Source organism: Lepisma saccharinum, chromosome 6 (genome assembly GCF_977018435.1).
Source record: "Lepisma saccharinum chromosome 6, izLepSacc3.1, whole genome shotgun sequence".
Lineage (NCBI taxonomy): Eukaryota > Metazoa > Arthropoda > Insecta > Zygentoma > Lepismatidae > Lepisma > Lepisma saccharinum.
This window is the reverse complement of record NC_139234.1, coordinates 79,357,170-79,374,184: the sequence shown is the minus strand read 5'-3', so window position 1 is coordinate 79,374,184 and position 17,015 is coordinate 79,357,170. Positions and strand designations below refer to the sequence as shown.

The window sequence follows — 17,015 nt, the reverse complement described above, 5'->3', positions numbered from 1 at the left end:
ACGTGGCAGCAGACACTGCCAATTTATTTTTGATTCACCCTAGTATACTAACTCTCATAATACACTTTGTTGGTGAGCCCCCCCCCCCCCGGCACGGCGGGGGCAAAAGGAATGAACGGTAAACAGGGTATGGGTGTTCTTTCTGAGACTCCTTTCATCAATTTCATGATATCATCCCTCATGCTAATCTTCGCGATAAGCCAAAAGTGGAATAAAAGCGAAGCAAAATAAACAAATCAAATCAAATTGGTGAGTGGAAAATCCAAAATTGCACGAATGCCTGAAAATTTTCGCCTTTGAAAGTGATATTATGTTTTCTGGTTGTGGCAACACTGAAAACTGCACTGTTCTGTCACTGTGATGATTTTCGGAAGAAGATGAGCCGAGCCGTCAATTTACACGTGCTGTGATGTGGTATAATGTTTACATGTTGATTTGGTAAGTGAAGTGCTGAAATAACTTTCTTACCTCACGAGGAATAAATATATGACATAATTAATGTATTACAGTTTTACAGAAATATAACAACCGTGGTTGTTCACAATTACAGTGCGGTATTTTCAAAAATGTATTTAACGTGTGCGTCTAGTCTTTCCTTGCAAATTAAGCCAGCTACACACCAGATCCGACACAACGCGAACCGTCTCAAGGAATGTTTTACCAAAGGCCCTTGTGAGCACTTACTGCCAGTCTATCTTCCACGATAAACTAAGTACAAGGGACATCTTTGGAGTTGCACAAATAGGAGCCTTTCTCGAATGGACGTCTTTTGGCCGGAAAAAAATCGGACTTAAAATGGGTAAATTTGGCTTTTTGCCGATTGCAGCGAACCTATTTCACTTGCAGTTTCTGTTGTGAATTTAGAGGGTTGTCTTTGTAATGCCAGATTTTGCAACTAAATAATTTTACATGGTGTAGCAGCCACGAGACTGATATTGCTTCTCGCTACTAATCTGGTTTTGGTAACACTTTACTATACCAGAGACGGATTTCTTCAAATTTACAGGAGAAAGTACTTACGCAAATCATTTTCTGTAGCGTTGTTGATGTTCGGGAATGTAGTTTTGATCCATTTTAATGCGAATGCATGTGGTTTTCTACGAAAAATCTCTTTCCGACGCGCTATTGCTGCTGCCGCCATTTGCTTTCTGTACGAGAGCACAATACGCTCTCGTATTGTCCGTATATGCTAAATTGAACGAAAGGAGTGCTAATGGAACCTAACCTAACCTAGTAGGCATACCTCGTCCCCGTGATGGTTTGTGGGGCTATAGTGAATTTTTGGGCTAACGTCAATGGTTTTTGGGGCTACCTGTGGATGGTTTGTGGGAAATAAGGAACAACAGTAAGTACTCGTTAGTGTAAGAAATAGACATTATTTTCGTTAGAAATTCATTATTTCACCTAAAGAAATGTTCCGCAATGCAGAATAGTACGTTAGCAATGTAAAAAATTGCGAAATAAATCATTGATAGGTGTCTCCGGTATAGTAAAGTAGTACCATATTTCGGTACTAGTTTACTATCCTTCGGACAGATTTCTTCATTTCTACAGAAGAAACTATTTACCGTAATAAGTTCCTGTAGTATTGTCTAACATCGGGAAGGTGTTTTTTTGTGAAATTCAGGTAAGTTTTCCATATCCTGGAAACGGATTTCTTCAAATTTAAAAGTTTGGGGCTCATTTGGGGGCAGGTGACTGCAGCCAAGTTCTAACATGCCTTTAACAGGGACTCTATACAGAAAGTCGGAGTGGAGCGGAGGCGGGGCCACGTTAGAGGTTGGGGGCGGTAGGTCAATTACACCAGGGGCGGAGCCCGAATTCGGACTCAAAAATTTCAAACAAAAATAATTTTTTAGTTTAAATTTCCCACCGATTCCAGGATGGATAGCCTCAAAAACCATTCACAGAATGTTCCGCGAAGCAGATAGGTAAGTACGAATGTCAAAAATTGACGAAACTAAGAAGTTATAGGTGTCCGAAGAATAGTAAACTTTCACCCAGAATTGAGTTCCTGTGGATTTTTGGAAGCTAAGAATAGTGTTTTTTCCATTCGTGCAACTTATTCGGCCGGTAAATAATGTCATTTTCGACATTAATGTATCTCCGTTGCACGATAGCTCGTGCCACCATTACCGTCGACTACGTGAATCAAATCATGAATCAAATGTTCCCTGCGTTCGGTAGTTTTACCAGATGACGTGTGAGCATTTTTTTTTTTTTTTTTTTTCAATTTAATTGTCTGTTTGCCTAACCTAACCTTCCATGAATGGTTTGTGGATCAATGTTAGCCTAAGAACCATAATTTTTCGGTTAACCCGGGAGATGTCGTGCCCATTTCACAACTTAATGTGGTCACTGTGACCCGCAATTATAAACTTTTCTATTTTTAACATATAAATATTTTTCTTTGTTTTGTTCTTCGGATATTATTTTTTAACCTATTTGACAAATTTATATATATATATATACAGGGTAAGTCAATATGATGGGCCCGATTACAGAAATTTATTCTCTGAAATCTAATAAACATGTGTTATTGTGAGACATGCGCTTCGAAAGATTAACTTTCAAAGTTTAGTTTCCATGTAGTGTTTCCACTTTCTACCGCTAGGAGTCAGCAGCGAGCAGGAAAATGGCGTGGACTGGGGAACAGAGATCTTTCTGTGTGCTTGATTATCATGTGAACAAGTCTGTGATTAGTATGCAATTGCATTTCCGTACCAAATATCGGAGAGAACTACCTATGGGGAAGGCCATTCGTAAGTGGTATGAACATTTCAGACATTCGGGCTGCATCTGTAAACGAAAATCATCTGGCTGTCTGTTGACTGGGGAAGAGACAGTGGTATGAGTGCGCACATGTTTCGTGTGGAGTCCACAGAAGTTCACCTACCGGGCAGTGAGAGAACTTCAACTTCCACAGAAAACAATCTGGCTGGCTCTGCAGAAACGTTTACAAATGAAACCCTACCACTTGCAACTAGTTCAAGCCTTAAAAGACACTGATTATGCTTTGCGCACATCCTTCTGTGCTGATTTCCTCGAATTAATGGAAACAGATGGGTTCTCTGAGAGGTTAATTTACTGTGATGAAGCAACTTTTCACCTTTCAGGGAAAGTGAATAGACACAACGTAAGGATTTGGGGAACTGCTAACCCCCATGAATTTGTGGAACACGAACGCAATTTTCCCGAAGTGAATGCCTTTTGTGCCATTTTCCATGAAAAGATTTATGGGCCCTTTTTCTTCCATGAACGTACTGTGACAGGACTTGTTTTCCTTGATATGCTGCAACTATGGCTCCTTCCACAGCTTGTAGAGGATAGCGCAGATTTCATTCTCCAATTGGATGGTGCCCCTGCGCATTACCATGGCAGCGTTCGGGACCATCTCAATGGGACATTGGAACAACATTGGATAGGCCGTGCATCTCCGGAGGATCGACCTCTCCTTCATTGGCCACCTCGTTCCGCCGACTTGACCCCATGTGATTTCTTCATGTGGGGTTTTGTCAAGGATCATGTTTATGTACCACCACTTCCAACAACATTGGATGACCTGCGTGCCCGCATCACAGCAGCCATTGCTGATATTGACCGCAACATTGTACACAAGGTTTGGCAGGAGATACACTATCAGCTTGATGTGTGCCGTGTTACGCGAGGTGCTCACATAGAACACTTGTGATTTGTTTGAAAAAAACTTTGACAGTTTACCTTTCTTAGCACATGTCTCACAATAACATTTGTTTATTATATTTCACAGAATAAATGTCTGAAATCGGGTCCATCATTTTGACTTACCCTGTATATGTTTCCTAAATTTTTTATTTCTAATGTTATTTGGAATTACATATCGAATAAATGGAACATTTCTGTGATTGTCTCAAGTGATCACTAGAGCTTTAGAGAAAAACAAAGAATTACAATTTTTTTGAATAGTAATACAATAAATAAAGATATACAGTACATTATCATGTGAAATACCTTATAATTTGTTTCTTTCCACAGTCATCACAGGTGATTTTTCCATGTTTCCCGCAGATTGGCACCTGACAAAGCGGGCAGCATTGGGAAGTCTTATTGCCAGTTCTCGGACATTTTCCACATCTTTTTCTTTTACTTGAAGTTCCTTTTTCCTGGTCATCACTAGGAGATGGTTGAACATGGTCTTTCAAAAGTTCGAGGATGTCAGTTCTCAGTTTTCTGCTGAGATTTGGAATTTCCAAACGAGACCTTATGTATGGTCTCACAAGGCACATGGCTAATTCTTTCAAATGCTTTCTCCTTACTTTACTGTTACATGCAGATATAACCAAAGCATTTATTGCTGCTATATTTAGCATGTTATAAAATACTGTTAGTGGCCATCTGTTGCTCTTTCTAACGACAGAGTAGCTGCCTGACATTTCATCCACGCTGCTTTTCTATGCCTGTCTACGCCGCCTTTCGTTATATTGTAAAATGTTATAACTTCAGGTTTTCTACTGTCGCCAGTCTCTGGATCAATGGCCTTGCTTGCATGCATAGTTGACAGTAAGGTAACAAGTTTTCCTTTGTTTTCGGAACATACAAAACCAGTGTTGCATGATCTTTTCCAAATCCAAAAAGAGAAGACTGCTCTTCCCTATTCTTGCTGGTAACAAAACATGTAGGTAGCTCACGTTTATTTTTCCGAATTGTTCCAACTGTTATGAGATTGTGTTGAAGCAAAAGTTCTCCAGCCAATGGCGCACTAGTGAATCAATTATCATAAGTGATATTTCTGCCAGAACCTGATTTTGGTTCAATTAGTCGTTTTACAATGGCAGCAGGAGTTTGGTTCACAAAAAATGGACCATCAAGCTGTTTTCCTAAATATATCTCCATTTTGGCTACATAGTATGTCCGAGCATCTACAAGGTGAAAATGCCTTTATTCCGTATTCCGAAGGTTGGAAACACTGCATACCCACTACGGTAGTCAAGTTTTGACTGCCATATTGTGTGTTAAGGAAGCAAAAAAAGGAATAACAAAAATTACTGTCTATGTGAAAAATTGTGTTTGTTTTTGTGTAAAAAGCATGATGCCACCTTGAACTATGTTCCACAATACACAATTGGTAAGTACGAACCATGCGAAACACAAAATATCCGATTTTAATGTGTCTCCAATCAATGAAACTGGTACCATTTTTTTTTTGTTTTTGTTTGGGTGGGGGATAAAGTATGTTATTCAGTTAACTGCCATCTATCTGGTATTTTTCATTTTGTGAAGGTTTGGAAAAAGTCTGAAAGTAGTATATTCCACATTCAATGAAACATTTCAGCACATGTTTGGGATACTAGAGTACAACACACATATCTTTGCCGTTGCGTAGATACCAATTTTCGTTTCGTCTCCCTCTCTCTTAGCATCACGTGTTCTACCCTGTTCGCTAACCTTCGCTATTGTTGCCATATTGTCATTCCATTCCTGGACACACTCGCGCAAACATCATCGAAATGGAGTGGCATCTGCCGCCACCGCCCAGGGAGGCAAAATGACTAGCGCCGGCCCTGGTTCATAGCAAAAGAAAAAGCTGCGCAGATTACCGTCTAGTGGCAGTATATGTACTTATTGTTGTGGAAGCCGGCATCGTTTGTAAATGTACAACAAAGGCAACTGACTGTCGCTGATCACAGAGAGGAAATAATAATACTGCTTAGGGAGGAGTGTTGTGGTCTAATTGTCGCAGTTTAACACGTTGGCACGTTATTATCTGCCGTTGCAGTTCCATACCAGTATATACGGGTTTTGGGAGTGAACAGTTAGAATGCCACCAGTGCATTAATGCAATGAAAAATAATATTTTTTTTATTTTGTTTGAAATCACTCAAATAAGGAATCGTATGAAGTCTTCTTTGCAGCATTTTTGGTAATTTTATGTATGTGTTAGTTCATATTTTGCAAATTTTTAGTCCATATGTATGTAGCTACATACAAAGCCACTTGTTAGTACATATTAATCCTAGTCCTGGTATAATGCATGACGTTTAAAACTCAACGTTAGATAGACCTGAATTCTCTAATTTTCTTGTTGTACGTAACAGCTGTGCATCGGCGCACTGCAGCGATTTTTCTATGTGCTCCATTAGCAACACTGCTTCTTGAGTTGTGTCGTGCATCGCATGGCAGAAATATCTGTGTTGGACTCTATACTGTATCATAGAATGAAATATAATGCTGTATACAAATTTAAGGAAAACTTATAAATCAGTGCATTCTCAGTAGTGCTGCTTCTGGCTTTGGGTGTCTTTAACAGTTAGCATGTAGGTTGGCCCAGTTGCAGTACACGAGTTAAGGTTGAAAACTTGGGTGCTGTTAACCCACTGTACGTAGGGTTAACATTTTGCCCATTTTTTTTAAAAAAAAAAAAGCCGAGCCCAGGTGGGCTTTTTAATTTTTTTTTATAAACAAATCTGTGCAGAACTAAGTTTTATTTGTTTTTGGGTTGTATTTTAAAATATATTTTTTTAATCAATTGGTCCTGGGTTTGATACCAGGTGGAGGCACATAGTGGTTTGGATCCCACTTGAAACTGTAGTCGATTAGCCTTACTGTGTTATCCACCAACCAATAATATATATTTTTTTAAAAAATGGAATAACTTACAATGAAATAAATTTTTGCTGGTATAGTAATGTAGCAGAACATTCAATTTGTATTGTTTTAGTTGTCTGAATGAAAAACTATTTAATATTTCGGGCCAAGTTCTTTTTGTTTTATTGCGATTTCATCATGCCACATATGCAAATTCATTTTCCCTGCTAGTAATGTATTGGAACATTCAATTTCTATTGTTTTAGTTGTCTGAGTGAAAAACTCTTTAATATTTCAGTCCAAGTTCTTTTTGTTTTATTGCGATTTCATCATGGTACGTATACAATTTTTACATGGTTCGATTTCAATTTATGTCTTTTAACACATACTGTGGAGTTTTAGTGATTACTCACTGCATGTTTCGTACTTGCCAACAGCCATTTGTTTACTGTCATCTTGGTTGCGAAAGGACTGTCCCTCCTACCTGGGTCACATGTGTGAGGTACAACGGGGTTTCCGGTATCGTTTCACGGAATCTGTTTACCATGCAGTGCTTACTTTCTTCATGCTGCCAAAATGTTCGAATATTTTGTTCAATACATGCTTTCGTAGTTAGGTAGGCGGTTCAGGTTTAGTTCCCTTATCATTTTAATATTAACCTCAAAAGCTTTAGTGGTTAGGTTAAGTGGGTCAGATTTAGTTCTCTTAGCATTAAAATAATATATGGCTCTACCATAAAATGCACTGTATATAGGAGTCACGAAACCTTTTTTATTTGCTGCACTTCATAATTAGGCACATCTAGTTACAACTATGTAAGCATGAAATGGTTGACTTCCAGGTACTTGTCTGGCTTCTCCATGTCATCCATGTAACAACTTTTCATTCACCATTATTTCTTCTTGACACACATACATTCGAACAAGGTTCGTATTCTTGATATTTTCTTTAACACAGTTAAACAACTGCCTTCGAGTCCATCGCATGAATTCTTAGCATGAGATGTGTCAAGGAAGTGTCACTCAGCTGGAATACAGAGTTGGCATTTTGCCTGTTTTTTTTTTTAAATACCCAACCCAGGTAGGTTTTTCAGGTTTTTTTTTTCCCAGATAAAACCAAGGCAAAGCTGGGTTTTATGGGGGTTTTTCAAGTTATGTGTAAAAAATATATATATTAAAAATGAAATATTTTTTCTCCTAGTAGTAATGCATTGTAACATTCAATTTGTATTGCTTTATACCCTGGAGCAAGTGAACAAAAACAACACCGGAGAGAGAAAGGGATTGCCTGGAGGGGGCAAGTGACTGCAGTTACCAGGCTTCACAGTAGCATGTACTGCTTTGCTCTGCCCACTATATTTCCTCCTTTTGTCTGATGCTGTGCGCACCCTTGCTCCAGAAATAACTGTGACAGGGAATAGTTGACTGAATCAAAAACTATTTAACAATTCTCTTAACATAATCTGTTCTCAAATATTCGTCCAACAGTTTGATTCTATTCTTCCAGGAGGGTGTAATAGTTAATGCTGTTGCTTTGTGATCAGTTTTCAGGTTTGCATTCCCTGAGGAGGGACATACTTTGGTGGGTATGGCTGAAGATAACCAGACCCCTCTCCGATTTTCGTCATATTTGACATACTTACTAATTGAATGTTACAATGCATTACTACTAGGAGAAAAGAAAATTTCATTTTTAATATATATATTTTTTAAACATAACCAATTTGCAATTTCTAGACATTTCCGACAAATTTTAACTTCAGATTCGTCATTAGCAGGCCTCAATTAGTAAGTATGCCAAATATGAAGAAAATCGAAGAGGGGCCCGGTCATCTTAAGTCCTTCCCTTTGGTGTATCCAAGAATCAGACTACCGTGGGGTGGGGGTACAAAATATGTTATGCCTAGACCTCGGATCTTAGGTTTTTAACCTATTTTTTCCTTTGTAGGTAAATAAGAAATGACAAGTTATATCGGCATTTCATAAAAAAACGAAACAACTGACTAAGTTTTATACTGCCTAAAATAACTTATTTTGCTTGTTAGAACCTATTTTATGTTTATGTGCCTAAATGAAACCTTTTTTTAGGTTTTTATATTTTTTGGGGGTTTTTACAGGATTTTTATATCTCACAGAGGTATTTACTAGGTTTGGTGGAAAAATAATTCAATGACTGGTATGTTTGAAACATGTTTTCAGTCGATTTCCCTCCCTCCAAGTATATGATGTTTATCAAAGCTTTAAACAAAACAAAAATGTCTGACGTCACTGTTACCTGCAGACAGTGGTGGCGAAAAGGGACAGTTCCCCCTACTTTTTACCCCTGCACTATAGACTCATAATGCTAAGCCTTACCTACTAAGATAAAGTAAACTGTTCATGCCCCCCTCCCCATTCTCAGTTTTGCCACCCAATCATTTCTCTACTGCCTGCACAGTCCCAAGTGCAAACTTTTGATCTGTGTGGCCTTGCTCACCTTCGCGTCAGTTTGGTCCTTTTTGGCATTCACACCTTGCAAAGTAATACTTCAGCATTCAAATTAGCACTACTGACTATGTTTCTGTTGAAAGATAATTTTCAGCACATGAAATGATCCTCACAGGCAAAAGGTGGAGTTTGAGTGTGGATAACACAAAAAGATTCATGGTGGTCACTAGGACCATGATAAAATTCAAGTATAATTCCTGGTTTTCAAATTGAACTTTCCAAAAATTCAAGTATACAAGCAGATGTTTTCTCTATTCGAACCTTACATGTTACAGACTCTCACCCTCCCTTCCATACACAAAAATATTGACAATATAAAGGGTTTGTATGATTCCATTGTAACAAAAAAATTACCTAATCAACTTCAAGATATCTTATTTTGTAATAATCTTCCGTTTGTCAGATAGATTCTTCTGTAAAAGACATTAACAAAGTAAACAAATTGAGAAAATTTTATTTTATTTTCTGTGTAGCTTTCTTTTTCATCCTCAAGAAAATGAATAAAATAAAAGCTAAACTGAGAGAAACTTGCCTCAGGGCATTATAAATTTAATGGGATATGGATTAATAAAACTTGCAATTTTTCATGTCTTGCCAAAATTCATGAATAATTTCCAAAGTCAATAATTCACACATAATTTCCGGTGCCAATAATTCACATATAATTCTCGTAGCCACCCTGATATTGTGCTGCAAATTATACATACGTAATTCATTTTTCATATCAACAAGTAACTTTTTCGAACAGCACAAGTGCAGTATTATAATAATTTGTAGATATTTTTGAAAATGATATAATGAAATGAAAGTTTGTTTGGAAAATTAATATTTGGTTATTACGGTGCTTGTGAAATTTTGTTTTTAATGATTGTATCTAATCAGTATATTTCAGGAATTTTGTACCAAATTAAGTCTTTTTGCAACCTATTTCAGGATTTTCCGAGCCTAATTCAAGGTTTTTAGAACCTATTTTAGGATTTTCAGAACCTATTTTAGGAATTTTAGAGCATATTTTAGGAACCTTAAAACACACTTTAGAACATAAAAATCCGAGGTCTAGTTATGACCAGTGTTTTTTTTTTTTTTTTTTTTTTTTTTTTTTTTTTTTTTTTTTTTTTTTTTTTTTTTGCAACAACGGTACTCCATACAGGCATCTTATTATAGGTGAGGACTAATAATTTTTATTCTAACAAGAGAAACGTCTACGATCCCAGAAGTCCTGGGTTTGAAACCCGGCCTGGGCATGGATATTCTTTGTGTCCCTTCATCAATTTCATCATATCATCACTTGTTCTCATCTTTGCACCAAATGTGGCAGAAATGAGGAGTAAAATAAAGCAAATCAATCAATCAGTGAAACAACCAAGAGAAATGCATACATGTGTGTGCATGCTTGGATGCATCATCTTTTATGAACATAACACAATTTTGAGTAGTTGTTATGATAAAGACATTAACAAACAACACGGTAACATATCAACTTGAATAGTGCCGGAACCTTTTTTTCCAGAAGCAATGCAATAACTGTAACTTTTTACGCCTTGATTTTATCACTCAGGTTTGCTACCTTTATCCTCCATAATGATACTCAAATTTAGTCATGTTAAAGTATATTTTTTTCAAGATTAAGCACATTTTTAGTTAATACGATTAGTGAAAATTCCATTCTGAACTTTGCCAGCCCCTGTGGTGGAGTGTTTAGCACATCATGCTACGATGCCAGGGGTCCTGGGTTCAAATCCCAGCCAGGGCATGGATGTTTGTGAGTGTCCATTCATCAATTTCATCATATCATCACTCAACCCCATCTTCGCAAATTACTCAAAAGTGGCAGAAAAAGCAAATCAATCAAAACCGTTCTGAACTTCAGTTTATGAAACAAATTATTTTGTGAATGCAGTGTTGTGCCTATGTTGGAATGAATTGTGCTACAGCTACAAACACATTTTTTATCTCATTTATTTCATATGCCATAAACCATTCAATAAATCAAAAATATTATGCAACACAATGTTTTAAATCTGCTTCAATACAGTTTGTTCACAGTTTATCACAGTTGTTTTTTTTCCATTATTTTCTGGATGTTTCAAGTAAAAATACCTCCTCCTGTATTAATCATGCCAAATTATAAGTTTGCCATATTTAATTGTCTGGCTGATTCATCCAAATGAAATACCTTATACATCTTCCAAAATATCTGGCTGCTATGAGAATGGCAATGCCCATGGTCAAAACATTGGTGACCTTAAATTTTGTCCACAACGAGCCCCAAACGTGCACTATATTTCAAAACATTTATTGTGAAATTATAGCTTAAGTGAAGCCCTAAAATTCTAAAGAGTGTCTTTTCTTAATCTCCAAAAATGTACGGTGAGTCACATAATTATTCGGACAGATAAGATTTCTGAATATTTACTGACGTAGTCGTGATATAATACGATGATAAATATTTAATATTTATTTAACATACAAAACACAATATGAGCACACTGTTAATTATCTACAATTATGTTTAATATAATATATTAGTAAAATATTTCCATTAAACAAAACAAACATTTTTTGTGGTTTAAACAAAATTATTCGGACACATGGAAGGAGAAACAGGAAAACACGCTTGAAAAGCAACCAACAGAAATGTCAGTATCTGGTGGGCATCCCTTTCATTTTTAACACCTCGGATAAACGATTTGGCAAACTTTCTACAAATTTTCTGGTCTACACTGGCGATATGTTGACCCATTCATGTTGAAGTCTCTCCTTGAGGTCTGCCTTCGAGGTTATAGGTGTTTTCCTCACTTCTTTTACCAACTTACACCAGAGGTGCTCAATGATGTTCAAGTCTGGAGACTGCGGTGGAGGATGGAGCACTTTTGGGCAGTTGTACAATAACCATTCTTGTACTACGCGGGAAGTGTGCTTCGGGTCATTATCTTCATAAAACATAAAGTTACAAAGAATGCCCATCATTTCAGCACTAGTCTTTAGAGTTGACTTCAGAATGTCAAGGTAACGGTACCTGTCCATTGTCTGTTCGATGAAAGCCAATTTACCAACGCCTTGGGCCGACATGCAGCCCCAAACCATTACGTTACCACCCCAGTGCTTCACTGTTGCTTGCAAATTTTTTCCTCGGAGCTCCTCATTTGGTTTACTCCACACTGTTACCCTCCCATCTGACTCACAAATATTGAATTTACTCTCGTCAGTGAAAATTACCCGATTCCACCATGTCTGATCCTTTCCTAAGTATTCCTATGCGAACACCAGTCTTTTTGTCCTGTTTGGCTTACTTACAAATGACTTTCTCCTGGCTACACGGTCATGATAGTTTGCCCTTCTGAGCACTCTTCGTATAGTTTCAGGATGACTATTCTTTCCACACTCCTCGGCTACCTCAGCACACACCATTGGAGCACTCATCTTTGTTTTCTTTTTAATTTTCGTCACGATTACTGTCTCTTCTCTGCGTGAAAAAATTCTTGGTCTCCCTGTATGACCGTGGAACTCGATCCTGTCTTCATCTTTAAATCGCTTAATAATATCTGCAACTGTACTTTTTATCCATTTTCAACATTGAGGCAATTACACGGTAAGTTTTACCCTTAGCGTGGTGCCATATCACTAACTGACGTTGTTCAAATGAACTTTCCTTTCCTCTTCGCCCCATTTTTACATAGAAAATGTTCTTATATCACAACTTTGTTAAACAAAACGCGATCGTAATTGCTATAGAAACCTACAGGAAACCAGAGTTAATATATATGAACAGAGTATACATACATCAATCAATCCGTAAATCGAAATTGTCACTGTATCGCAAACTTACGTTAACATTTACTAAGTGTCCGAATAATTTTGTGGCACTATTTTTGCAACGGTAGGGATTCATCCTTCGTTATATTGTTGCTGATGTTCGTTTTTTAACTTTTTATCGTCCAATTTTGTGCTAAACATGACATTTTTAAACGAAAATCAATTTCAACGCTGTACACAGATTTCACTCCCTTCCCGCTCTTAAACGTTAGAAATTTACTGTGTGTCCGAATAATTATGTGACTCACTGTAGTTTAGGCAGAGATTTGAAAGTGTCATCAGAATTTGGAATCTACCTCAGTGTAAGAAAAATCATTTTTTTATCTACAATCTTGAACAAATGCAAATGAAAAACAAAATCATTCCTGAGGTGTATCTAGATGTGTTTTATTTCAGCTAAAAACTCTAAATTTGCTGCAGTTATTGGGGTCTCAAAATTGGTGACTTACCCCTAACCTTCCTAAAACACACTGCATTACAGAGTTTTACTAAAAACTTAAAACTCAAGTGATGCCGTAACATTGCTGAGACTTGTGTTTCTTAATCTACGAAAATATAACCTAGTCAAATATAAGCATAATTTAAAGTTTTCGCAAGACATGTTAAACTCATGTTCCTCCTAAATCATGCACTATATTTTGATAATTTTATTGTCAAATTATAATGCTGCTGTAAGTTTTGTGCACAAAGCTGATATTGAGGTAATTATGAAGATGCACGACTTGCATGGCTACAGAGCTCCTAACCAGACATAAATAACATTTTACTGCATAGGCAAGTAACCTATTAGGATGAGAAATGACAAAAATCATTTAAAGAGTGTTCCAATTTAATTATGTCACAACATTTCAATAAAATGTACTCAATTCTCCCTTGTAATGTTTAAACATGCAAAAATTTCTTGTATAAATTGATCATTACCTATCTAAAGGGGAGAACCTCCGAAACTAGCCCACCTCCACCCACGTACTTTCGAGGGTATTCTCTTAATGTCGTGGTACCTTTAAATAAACCAGGATGGTTCCCCCGCCTTTTTATCCTCCTTCTTTTTGTCTTTATTTTCATACATAAAATACAAGTACAAAATAGATAAGAAAATACATGGAGATTCTATACATAGCTACATTTAATAATTTTTAGTTTGTATTTAATAGACTGGTACAAGTCTTAAAATTTCTTGTAAATTTACTGTGTATTTGTATGATTGGTAATTATTTAAACTTATTAATAGTAGTTATGGATTAATTTGTGTTAGTTTATTGGTTAGTTTTAGTTATCGTTTAGTTGATCATCACAGTTGAAACTATGATGTGCCACTATGGATTCCCCCACATAAGGAAGTGACTGATAACCAAAGTTCTCCCACATTTCAAAATTATAAGCTATGTTCAAGTATGCTGCATCAATAAATGCTTGAACGTTTTATCTAAAAAATTCTGAAACTTTATCTTTATTGTTTCTTGGATATATGATATTTTTATTTGTGTTAAATGTTCATTTCTAGCATGATTTGAGGAAAACAACCTGAAAAAACCCACTATGACTTGAGCTACATTCACTATTTTTAGTATTATAAGCTCTGATAATCCTTTTCTTTACAAGTTTTCCACAAAATTTTGACAATCATACTACCTCACAAGTATTTAAAGCAATAATTTATCGTATTTTCTGGAAAAAAACAACACATTTTGACTGGGTTTCTCTGAAAAACCCACGTGGGAAAAACTGGGTTGGGTCCACCTGGGCCAACGCTGGCTGGAACCCGACAATCTTTTTTTTTTGTGGCATAACAAGTTTTGGAGTTTTTTTTTCCGTATTGGGCTGCACACCGATCTGAGAAATAATTCATATGTCTTACATACATTTTGTATGCATTGTTTTAGAAAGTGAATGAGATGCTTTTGAAGTATGTGTACAGTTATTGAATTGTGTTGCAAACAGTTTGAAATAAGTACCAAGTTTGCACACGACAATTTCCTGCTTTTGTTTCTCTATTACTTATTATGTTTACATAATAAATGCCAAATGCGTGAATTGTGGCTTGGGCATTATTCCAGGTAAAACCTTGCATCTCATCTTGTAGTATGAAGGAAATATTTTCAGCAAAGTCACATTGCACAAGGATTTCTCCAATTTCTTTATCTTCTTTCAGGCTTTCAAATATAATGATGCTGAACAGCAATGAAAGATTATCTGCAGTTCAATTAACTTAGAAATGAATTACTCAATGAAATCTTCACGTGGCTTGACAGGTGTCTCAAGTGTTCATGTTTGCGATGTAATCCACTGTTTGAAAGTAACATGTTCAGTTGCATTCCCTTCTAATATATTTTCCAAATAGCTCCTTATCTTGCTAGATCTTGTGCATTCACCACATTGTTGGTAGAAACACTACTTTGGGTGGATAGGTGAATAGGCCCAAGTTCTGATTGTTTAATTCCGGTAACTGGGACACAAAGAATCTAGCAATACCATAAAAGTAGCTCCGATCATCTGTTTGGAGAAGTAGGGGAAATACTGTTCACTTGCTTAATGGGATCATTTCCGCTCGCTCAAACTCGTTCGAGTCTCTTACGCTTGAACGTGATACCCTCAAGTGTACCATACTCATAGTGGAATGATTAGCAACATCCCGTAGCCTAATAAACATCACTGTCAACCTAAACCCATACATGGAATTAAACCAATCTATGCAATTGCAATTCTAAATCATAATTCCGTATATATGTGTCCGATTTTGACATCTCGCCTACTTTAGGAAAACCCACGGTGCCACCAGCGGTTTCCCTCGATGTGAGCACCATGGGTCCTGGCAATAGCCCTGCACCGTAACTTCCATTGTAGGAGGCTCCGTTGAAGTACAGGAATGGGAATCTTGAGCCACTCCTCCTGGCAGGCTTTCCAGAGGCCACGAACAGTGGTGACATGACGAGATGCAAGTTCTCTTTTCAATAGGCCAAACCCGCAAAAATCCATGGGACTGGCATCAGGTGACTTCACTGGTATGTCCTGGAAGGGAATAGCCTGGATGCCGTTGTCTGCCGCCATTTGTTGCAGAAATCTCTGTGTAGAATGAGATGTATGTGATGAGGCCTTATCCATATGCACACGGACCTGATTTATTGCATTTCCATACAAACTGCGCAGATCGTCTGTATAAATTGGTGTGAGGATATGTTGCTGATAAAATGCGGAGTTGATTTTGCATTTTTTAGGCACCTGCCGAATCGTTAACTTGCCTTCATAGCAGTTTCCCGCGACAACCAGAAATCCCTTCGCGAAACTTGCTTTGCACTGACAGATGAAGTCAGGACAGGTTTTTGCATCTTGGATAGATAAATCCAATTCGTCGAGTGTGGCAACAAACTTCCACTGTTCCCCGGATAGATGGCATTTGTAGAGGCGCATGCAGTGAGTCTTTCTCTCCCTCCGATGGACCGCAGTGAGGAAGTGTCCACGACTTTTAAACACCATCCCAAGCTTTAATTTGTTGCAGTTCACAGTTGACTGTGCCACGTGCACTCATCTTGCCATCACACGTTCCGTAGGAGGGTTTTCCTGTAGGGCCATTCGGCGCAACTTCCGAGCTACAGGTGGAGCCACCGCAGTACACGGTCGCTTTCTACTCCCCTTTGTGGGTGAACAAAGTGCTGGAACGTCGTGGTGTTTATGTCGATTAATTATGTTCTTGATGGTCGTTAACCCCAATGCACATCCATTTTCCCCACACTGTTTTTGAATCTGTGTCACAGAAAACTTGGCGTCGAAAAGTGCTACGATGTAGCCTTCCCAAACCCGGTTTACCTTGGGAGCCATGATGCACACACCACACACACGTGGACTTGGCGCGATACTAGGCCTTTAGCTTTCTCCTGCTGTTTGAATCATTCAGATCGGTCGATTCTGTGAGCAGGGGTGAAGGTTTAAAATTGGACACATATAGACGGATCAACCTTCTGAATTTTGTAAGACTCGAATACAATATACAGTGTGCTTTCTTTAATTCGAACAAAAGTACTTTCCCCTTGAAACCCCTATCTATAACAATGTTAAAAATGACTACTTAATTCGAATTTTGAAGGTTAAACAGGGTGGCTACTCACCGGGAATTCTGCGTGAATTATTGGCTCCGGGAATTCTGCTTGAATT

At 37.5% G+C, this 17,015-nt stretch overlaps 1 protein-coding gene across 1 annotated transcript in view; it reads left to right on the top strand.

The window, feature by feature from the left end:
• Positions 1-361: 361 nt before the first annotated feature.
• The window catches only part of LOC145988904 (activating signal cointegrator 1 complex subunit 3-like), a 209,003-nt gene continuing 192,349 nt past the window's right edge, over positions 362-17,015 (top strand). The window contains exon 1 of the mRNA XM_083124197.1: positions 362-438. The gene's annotated coding sequence lies outside the window, so the exon portion shown is untranslated. The remainder of the gene's footprint in view (positions 439-17,015) is intronic.